This window comes from Rhinopithecus bieti, unplaced genomic scaffold (genome assembly GCF_001698545.2).
Source record: "Rhinopithecus bieti isolate Rb0 unplaced genomic scaffold, ASM169854v2 scaffold_32014, whole genome shotgun sequence".
NCBI lineage: Eukaryota > Metazoa > Chordata > Mammalia > Primates > Cercopithecidae > Rhinopithecus > Rhinopithecus bieti.
Window position 1 is genome coordinate 35,067 of NW_016813639.1, and position 10,327 is coordinate 45,393.

The window sequence follows — 10,327 nt, forward strand, 5'->3', positions numbered from 1 at the left end:
TCTCTACTAAAAAATACAAAAAAACTAGCCGGGCGAGGTGGCAGGCGCCTGTAGTCCCAGCTTACTCGGGAGGCTGAGGCAGGAGAATGGCGTAAACTCGGGAGGCAGAGCTTGCAGTGAGCTGAGATCCGGCCACTACACTCCAGCCTGGGCGACAGAGCAAGACTCCGTCTCAAAAAAAAAAAGAAAGAAAGAAAGAAAGCACTATTAATTATAGATATCTACTTAGCATTTGCCTCTGTGCTGGTGGAATCATAGTTACAATTAGCTGGTCTGTTCTCTGCCACAACAGCACTCCATCATGCATTCAACAAACAATTTTTTAGCACCTCTTATGTACTAGGCACCTGGGATCTATCAGTGAGCTCAATGAATTGGGTTCTGCCCCTATCCTTATAGCCCAGTGAAGAACACAGATAAGCAAATAATTTATTGCAAATTAGGAAAACATGTTATAAAGGTAATCAACCCACAAGAAGAGGGGTAACCTGCTTCAAAAGGGGGTCAGAGAGGATTCTGAGGAGGTAGTATCTAAGTTGAGACTTGAGGAGGAGAGAAGAGGCCAGGAACTATGAGTGCAATTTAAGCAGAGAACCCAGGATGAGAAAGAGTTTGGTACAAAGGAGGCTGGTGTGGCTGAAGCACAGTGCAAGAAGAGAAGAGAGTGTATTAGTTTGTTTTAACACTGCTGGTAAAGACATATCCGAGACTGGGAAGAAAAAGGGATTTTATTGGACTTACAGTTCCACATGGCTGTGGATGCCTCAATCATGGTGGGAGGCAAAAGGCACTTCTTACATGGTGACAGCAAGAGAAAATGAGAGAAGAAGCAAAAGTGGAAACCCCTGACAAACCCATCAGATCTCATGAGACTTATTCACTATCACGAGAATAGCATGGGAAAGACTGGCCCACATGATTCAATTACCTCCCCCTGGGTCTCTCCCACAACACATGGGAATTCTAGACGATACAATTCAAGTTGAGATTTGGGTGGGGACACAGCCAAACCATATCAGAGGGGTAAGCAGGGGGCCAGATTATACAAAGCCTGGATAAGAATTTTGGATTTTATTCCAAGTGCAACATGAAGTCACTAAAGGGTTGTGTAGAGAAAAAACATGGCTTAGTTAACCTTTTAATAAGATCACTTTAGTTTCATTGTGAAGAATTAATTGGTAATGGATGGGAGGCAAGATAAGAAGTAGAAAGACCTGTCAGGTCTTTGTAGAAGATGGTGAACTGGGCTGGGGCAGTGGCTCACGCCTGTAATCCCAGCAATTTGGGAGGCCAAGGCAGGTGGATCACCTGAGGTCAGGAATTCAAGACCAGCCTGGCCAACATGGTGAAACCCCATTTCTACTAAAAATACAAAAATTGCCGGGTGTTGTAGCACGTGCCTGTAATCTCAGCTCCTTGGGAGGCTGAGGCAGGAGAATCACTTGAACTCGTGAGGCAGAGGTTGCAGTGAGCCAAGAACACACTACTACACTCCAGCCTGGGCAACAGAGCAAGACACTGTCTCAAAAAAAAAAAAAAAAAAAGATGGTAAACTGGATTAAGGTAGTGGCAATGAAGCCAAAATGGGAGGATCACTTGAGGCCAAGAGTTCAAGACCAACTTGGGCAATAGAGCAAGATCCTGACTCTCAAAAAAATTATTTTAAAAATTACGCTGGTGGTACACATCTGTAGTCCCTCTGTTTCTCACCTTTTTAAAATGATATTGTCACATTAATTTTGTAATCAAAAAAAGTAGCATTATTAATTACAGATTACTTAGCATTTGCCTCTGTACTAACTCCTGGGCCCAAGTGACCCTCCCACCTCAGTCTCAGGGCTGCAGTGAGCTATGTCACACCACTGCACTCCAGCCTGGGCAACAGAGCAAGACCCAATCTCAAAAAAAAAAAAAAAAAAAATAGACCAGAGGATACAGAGAGGTGCCGGGAGAATGAGACATCAGCAATGGTGCCCAGAAGACTGATTTGAGCTATAGGGTGTAGCAGCGGCATTTACAGAAATGGGGAAAGGGAGGAAAAAATAGATTTGGGGGTAAAATTAAGAATTTAGTAACTTTAAATAACCTAAGACAGCACCATATAATTTGCTTATAGACTCCTCTCTCTCCAGGAAGACCTTTAAGGGTGAGGAATATATTTCACCTTTGAAGTCTCAACATTCATGAACAATACAACATGTTGCAGACTACGTATTTAGTGTTTGTTAAATGAACATCACAACTTTGCAAGTAGTTCATTCATTCCAGTATAATAAGATTCTAGTTATTGTGAAAAGCCATTTAAACAGTTTTCCTTACCAAGGAAAAGTTGATAGATGATTAATTTTCTTTAACTTAAAAGAGAACGAATGTGATTTTAAAAAAATTTTTTTTGTTTAGTTTTCTGCAAAGTAAAATAGCAGTTAAAAGCTTAAATGTGTGTGTTTACATTCTTGGGCCTGCTACTAACCTTCTTCAAGTGATTTTACCTCCCAACGTTTCAGTTTCTCCATTTGCAAAAGGAAGATAATAGTGGTTGACTTATCTCACAAGGATGTCATGAAAATAAGTCAGATAAATTGCTTTGCCCTCCTTGGAGAGGGGCTCTAGAAAGTAAGCATTATTAGATATGATGATGAATACCCACAACTTCAAAGATATTTTAAATTACCCCCCACCCCTGCCCCAAGTCTTTGAACATGTTAAGCCTGTGAATAGCACGGGGTTAGGTGTTTATACATTTCTGGCAAGCTTTCACCTCTTGTTAAAGCAGTAAATGGTCTTTGAACAGATGTATTTCTCATTCTTTGATAACTATGCTTCCTTGTTTGTACACTTGAAAGATGATTATAATCTGGCATATGAGGTCAAGTTGAACTCCTTGGTGCCATTACAGTTCAAATGTAGCTTTAATTTTTTCTTCCAACGTTGAAAATAAATCACCCAGTTCACTTTAGCAAACTGTTCACATTTTTTAAAAAGATTGTGGGGAATATAACTGTTTTGCAACTGATATGTATAATGTTTTCATTTTAGTTATAATATCCTCATTGATCATACAAAAAATTCAGTATTTGTATTTCTTCATTTTGCATTTTCTGTTTTCCTTAAATTGTTTTAATAACTATAATTATGCCTTTTAACACTTATATAGACAGCCGTAGTACACACATAAATATCACCAAAGAGAAAACCTAGGGCCCCAAGACAAAAAAAAAAAAAGATAGTCAAACATCATCCAGAGAAAGATTTTAGCTGCAGGTGTGCATCAAGTTCATAATTGGTGTTATTTTAAAAATTCACAAACCATTAGCACTTCCACTCCATATTATCTCTTAACTATATACCCGAATCAAAACTACTTCCTGCTGAAGTCACTACAACATACCCATCAGAGCACTGTAAAATCATTACTTGGGAAGAGTAAGACAGGCTTCTCCTTTCGTTAATAGTACCAGTTGCTGTCACACACATTACTCATATATTCTCCCCACAACCACCCTTTAAGGGAAGTATTCGTACATCTGGTTGACACATGTGGAATGTAAAGTTGGGTGACTTATGCTAGATTCCCTCAGCTAGGTTAGAACAGGGTAAAAGTACAGGACCACAATAATACCCTTATTTCCATATCTTCCTGTTTCCTTTGTATATCAAGGAAGAAATGAGAATTTGAGGCAACACAAATGAAGACCATATATACTTTGATACCTACCTAGGAGGGGAGATATAAACCAGAGTAAAGGACAAATATGGGAAAAATTGCCTCATTTCCACTGAGTGATGGTGGAACCCTCTTCACATCCCATAAAGACTGACAGAATGGACATGAAAGACAGGCCCACCTCTCAGGCAGAACCACTGGAAGAAATACCCTAACCCCTATACGTGAAGGAGTAGCATTACTACTTTCAGAATATTATTAAAATTTAATTTTGAAACTTCTCTTTAGTGATATTCCCAGAAACCTATAAAAGATACCAACAGTGTAAACTCCTCTCAAATACATTTATTTTGAGTAGGCCTTAAACTGGTAGGATGGTCCAAACCCTCACCCTTCTAGGGAAAGCATTCAGGAATGCTTAAATTTGCCTAGGCCAAAGGTCACAAATTAATAGCCTATAATGCACCAGATTTTATCTCAAAAGGTTTTTTGACTGGCCCATTGCAATGACTTCAGCTATCAACAACCTAAGCTAGGAGGTCCCCAGGCCATCCTTACATCTGACAAACTGACTACAAATTGAGGGGTTCCCACTATCCCTTCAAGTTTCATAATTCAGTAGAATGACTTACAGAACTCAGGAAAGCGTTATTTCAGTTTTATTACAGTTTTATTATAGCAAAAGGATGTTTATTACAGTTATTATTATGGTTTTATTATAGCAAAAGGATTCAAATCAAAACCAGCCAAAGGGAGAGACACATAGAGTGAGGTCTGGGAGGGTCCCAAAAAGAAGGCTCCATGGTCCCTCTCCTCACGTTCTCAGGGACACACTTTCCTCCTAGCACACTGAGTACTGCCAACCACAGACGTTCATCCAAGCTTCCGTGTGTCCAGAGTTTTTACTGAGGCTTCATTACAGGCATGATTGGATGAATCACTAGTCATATGGCTCAGACATGTGGCTCCAAGTCTCTCAAGAGGTTGGGCTAGTATCACGGGGCCCAAAGCCCCAACACTCTAATCACATGACTGACCAACCCCCAATCATGAATCATCTCGTTAGTGTAAACTGTTGGGTCTAGTCCAATGGGTCTACCATGAAAAGACATTTCCACCATTCTTGGTGAATTCTAAGGGTTTAGAGGCTACTTCCCAGGGTTCAGGAACAAAGGCCAGCCAAATTATTTACTATGCACTTATATAATACTTAAATTTGATTTCAATTTAGTTACCAACATTCTATAATCAGTGGTGCTGACATAAAAATCTGATTTTTGTCTTCTCTTGCAATATTGACAATTTTAGGCTCAATTTCTGTAAGACTGCTGCCTCCTTAAAAAGGGATGCTCATTCTCCCCACCATCTCTATAGTCTCTATTTTCTTATTCCTAGTGTGATTCACTTCTTTGTTTCTTTTCTGTCCACTGCAGACATTTAAATTTGCAAATCCTGGCTTAATTCTTGGGTATTTTGCTGTTTTACTTCCATCACACATTATTACCTTAAAAGAATGAACATGGAAGGAATGACAGTTACCTTTTGTCACTTCATTCTCATCTTAGTTTAAAACCACTCCTTCTGTTTTTTTTTTTTTTTTTTTGGAGACGGAGTCGGCTCTGTCTTCGCCAGCTCTGGTAGTGCATGTTGTCGGTTATCTTCAGCTCACTTGTTCATAGCTTCTCTTCGTTCCTCCGTGTTGTAGCGGCCATTCTCCTGGCTGCTCAGCCTCCGGAGTTAGGCTGGGACTACAGGCGCCCGCCACCTCGCCCGGCTGTTTTTTGTATTTTTAGTAGGAGACGGGGGTTTCACCGTTGTTAGCCAGGATGGTCTCGATCTCCTGACCTCGTGATCCGCCCGTCTCAGCCCCCAAAGTGCTGGGATTACAGGCTGAGCCACCGCGCCGGCTAAACCATCCTTCTTTACACTTTGTATGAGGGTGGGTGCATGTAGTACACACATTGTGCCTGTGTTATCTATTTGTCTCTTAGTCTTGAGTCAGGCTAACATGGATTTTTGACTGCAGGAATCAGGACAAGCTGAATTAAAACTCAATGCGGCCGGGCGCGGTTGCTCAACCTGTAATCCCAGCACTTTGGAGGCCGAGACGGGGGATCACGAGGTCCAGGGAGATCGAGCCATCCTGCGCTAACACTGTGAAAACCTCGTCTCTACTAATAAAATACAAAAACTAGCCGGGCGAAGTGGCGGGCGCCTGTAGTCCCAGCTACGGTGAGGCGAGTCAGGAGAATGGCGTAAACCCGGGAGGCGGAGCTTGCAGTGAGCTGAGATCCGCCACTGCACCCCAGCCCGGGCGACAGAGGAAGGGACTCCGTCTCAAAAAAAAAAAAAAAAAAAAAAAAAAATCAATGTCCATCCTCAGACCATAACCAACCCGGACCTTACAAAGGAAGCCCCTCATTCTGAAGGACAAAAGAAAAGCATGTTTCTCAGTATTTTAGAGCTAACCCTTCCTTCATAAGCATAAAATTCTCACACCCTTCTTTTGTGAAATGCAACTGAAAATAAAAGAACAAGTATCGTCATTTGCAAACTTCATATAACCTTTCTCTCACTATATCCCTTTGAGAATCACTGGTTTAAATCATATAAAAGGCATGAAAGAAGCCCTAAGTACCTCAGGAACCATGTGGACACCTATAGTCTCTCTCAGATACAGGTGTCACATAGACCTTGAAGTACAGTCAACCCTCAATATTCGTAGATTCTGTATTTGTGGATTCACCTAGTCACCAAAATTGTTTATAATCTCAAAAGCAATACCTGCAGTGCTTTCACAGTCATTCATGGGCATGTGCAGAGCCCTGAAGTTTCATTTCCCCAACACACAGGTTCCCAGTTCTGCCCCTGTAGTCCGAAAAGGACACTATAAACAAGTGTCCTATTTCTGGTCTATTTAATGGCAAGTTTTTCATATTTTTGTGCTTTTAGTTGGTCATTGTGCTGTTTAAAATGACCCCCAATCATAGTGCTTAAGTGCTGTCTAGCGTTCCTAAGCACAAAAAAGCTGTGATGTGTCTTACAGGAAAAAAATACTTGTGTTAGCTAGGCTTCATTCAGGCTTAAGTGATAGTGTTGTTGAATATGAGTTCAATGCTAATGAATTAACAACATACTTTAGGATGTCTTTAACAGAAACACACACAAGATTATGTACTGATTGTTTGACAAAAATGTTGTGACCGAATGTTCCCAGAAACCTAATCCTGTAACTCCTCTGGGAGCAATGGCTCAGTATTCACTAATTCAGTGTTCACTGAGGCTTCACAGAATGTAACTACTGCAAATAACTAGAATCAACTGTACTTGTAAAAAAAGTGAAACACACACAGCACAAAATCACATCGAAGAGTGTTGGGGCGGGAGTGGATGTGGGGTGGAAACCAAGGTTACAACTATTAAGGAGGTTATTTTATTTTAAACCAGAAAGTGATGATGGAGTTAATGCTAACCATCTGTCCCAGGTTAACCAACAAAGCGTTAGGGTGCAATACAGTGAACAGAACACTGGACTAGAAGTTGGGAAGCCTGGCTTCTGGCCACAACTCCGCAAAAAAATTAACTTACGCAAGTAAATAACTTAGGCAAGTAAATAAAACCCCTCTCAGCAGCAGTTTCTTCATCTACTAGGGTCACTCAAATCTGTGGCAGTAAGAAGTCACTTTTGCCATAATTATGATGTACAGAAAATTTTCACATAAATTATCTCACTGGATGACCTGTATGGTCATCCAGGATGACTGACCGTCTTTACTCCAGAATTACAAAACTTAATCATTTTACCAAAAAGAAAAAATATATTGAATGTTTATAATACTAAGAAGAATTGTCCTTTGGACTGTTCGTAATAGACATGTCACAGGGAGGACTTCAAATATGAGCTAGAAAACAGCTATGCACTTATTTTTAAATTGAATGTATTAAATCACTATTTTCTTTTTAAAAATGAAAGAAAAATATTCCCAGTCTGTTGCCATTCTTGCTTCAAGGCCCTGCACCACGACAAAAGTTGTAAATGTGGAGAAGCAAAAGTACCACTAGATGGAGTAAGAACAAAAGACATGCATTTCTCTGCAGTTCAAGGAATCCCCGCCGTCTTGAAAAAGGGGTCTTAGTCCCGGCACGGTGGCTCACGCCTGTAATCCCAACACTTTGGGAGGCTGAAGCAGGCGGATCACCTGAGGCCAGGAGTTCGAAAAAATTAGCCGGGTATCGTGGTGTGTGCCTGTAATCCCGGCTACTCAGGAGACTGAGAGAAAATCGCTAGGAACCCAGCAGGTGGAGGTTGCAGTGAGCCAAGATGCGGCCACTGCGACACTCTGGGTGTCAGAGTGGGACTCCGTCTCAAAAAAAAACAAATTAAAGAAAAAGGGATCTTAGATCACCCTGAGTAAAGTGAGGCTTACTGAAGCTGAGCTACTTCCTCAAGACTCCAGACAAGTTCTTGGCAAAATCGTAACTAGAATTTCATTCCTTACTTTCCACAAAACTATGCTGATTGGAGAAGTATTTTTCCTTATTTAGAGAACATTACCAGCCACAGTGGACTCTAGAAGTTCTTTTACATTTCTTAATTCTAATAGTGCTAAGAAATGTATCTGCTAGACAATTCCAGGGGACCTACTTTGGGTAATAGGTTAAAAAGCTGTAAATATACAAGTTTATAAATTTACTGACATGCTCTTAACTACGGACCCTTTCAATCATCAGGATTCAGGCTATCACCCTAAAGGTGGGCCTTTATATTCACATCCCTGGCTGCTATCTCTCTTGGCAACTACTCCCAGAAGATGGGTCCTAAGGAATTGAAGGTATGGATTTGGGACGGAATTACCTTGTCGTAATGAGTGGACAGAATGGCCCGTTTGTTTCTTTCAACCTAGTGGGCCATCAGCTTATTTTCTTAAAGGAAATCAGAGCCAATTCTTGAGGGAGACTGCCGGCTGGGAGGCTGGTGGGGGTGGGGTGGAATATATTCCTCTGTAAATTTCTTTTCCGTCTTTCAGTATACCTAGTGTTCCGTTACTGAAACGCTAAGCTTGTGGGGGTTATTTATATCCTACTGCTCAAGGTCATCGCCAAGGTCTAATTTTTCAAAGAAATTTGTAACCTTCGGCATAAACTGATGACCATTAAAGGAACACAACTTGAATTTTCGTTTAGATCTTCTAATTAAATATTCATTAAATGCTTAATGATCTCTCAAAAAAAAATCACGGCCCTCCCACACCCAATTGAGGGCACCGGTCCAGATCTACTTTGGGAGAAGCAAAAACCTCAATAAAACCTGCAGACCAGGAACTAAGTTGTAATACAACCATAAAAGGCAACAAAAAGCCGAAGACCGGAGAACCCACGCAGGAACGGCCCCAGACAACCTCGGCTCACTGCCCATTCATTTTGGCCAACTTTGGAGATGCCTTCACGTCTCCTGACAATTTGCAGCACACCGGCCCAGTCAGTCAGATTTGGGGATTCACAAGCCGCCACTGCCGGCGAGGGGTGACGGATGGGCACGATCGGCGTCCCCCCACCAGCAGGAAAGCGAACTGCATGTGTGAGCCGAGTCCTGGGTGCACGTCCCACAGCTCAGGGAAGCGCGCCGCGCGCGGGGACTCCGCTCCGTTCCTCTTCCTGCGGCCTGAAAGGCCTGTACCTCGCCCTCACCCCCGAGGGACCCGCGGCTGACAGAGCCCAACTCTTCGCGGCGGCAATGGGCGCCTCCGGAGAAGCCCCGGGCCGACCGCGGCCTCTAGGCGGGGTTCGGGGGCTGGGCAGGCGACCCGCCGCAGGTCCCCGGGAGGGGCGAACGGGCCAGCAGCTGACATTTTTTGTTTGCTCCAGAATGAATGGTGGAAGGCGGTAGGCCGAGGCTTTTCCGCCCGCTGAAAGTCAGCGAGAAAAACAGCGCGCGGGGAGCAAAAGCACGGCGCCTACGCCCGTCTCAGTTAGGGTTAGGCAAAAAATGGCCGCCACCCCTCCCAGGCCCACCCTCCGCAACCCAGAGCACTGCCGGGCTAGTCCGCTTATAAAGGGAGTGGCCGCCAACCACGCGGATTGGCCAAGCTTATTCTCGCGGCTCTCGTGATAGTCACCCTGGCAGCGGGGCGGGGAACGGGAAATTAAAGTTCCATTTCCGGCCATGAGGAAAGACGCTGACCTCCCGCACGTCGGAGAAAGGCTTTGCGTCTTTACTTCCGACCTTCTTTAAAGGTGAAACTAGCTTGAGGTATCAGAGGGCCTTTTTTCTATGCTCTGCAGACCACACGCGGTTCACCTCGACTACCTTAAAAATGGAATTCACAGGAAGATTTTAGGGCCCAGGACACAGAATACTGATTCCTAGTTTTGATCATTACATTTTTTGGAGAACTTTGTGAAAATAGATTCCCAGGCAGCACTGACTAAAGCAGAATCTTGTCTCGGCTCAGTGGGATGCGTCAGAGTTCCTACCCTGCCCCCTTCTCCTTAGAATGCCTTCTCCAGCCCCTCCTTGAGCAGAGGATGACTTTAATCAAGTGTAACTACTACATTATTAATCTTAAGGACTGGATCTCCCTTTTATTAGGAAAGGAAGGCGTTTCAATCATTGACTTGCTTTAAAGTAGTGCTGTGTTTTGATGAGGGAAAAGAGGGGAGTAA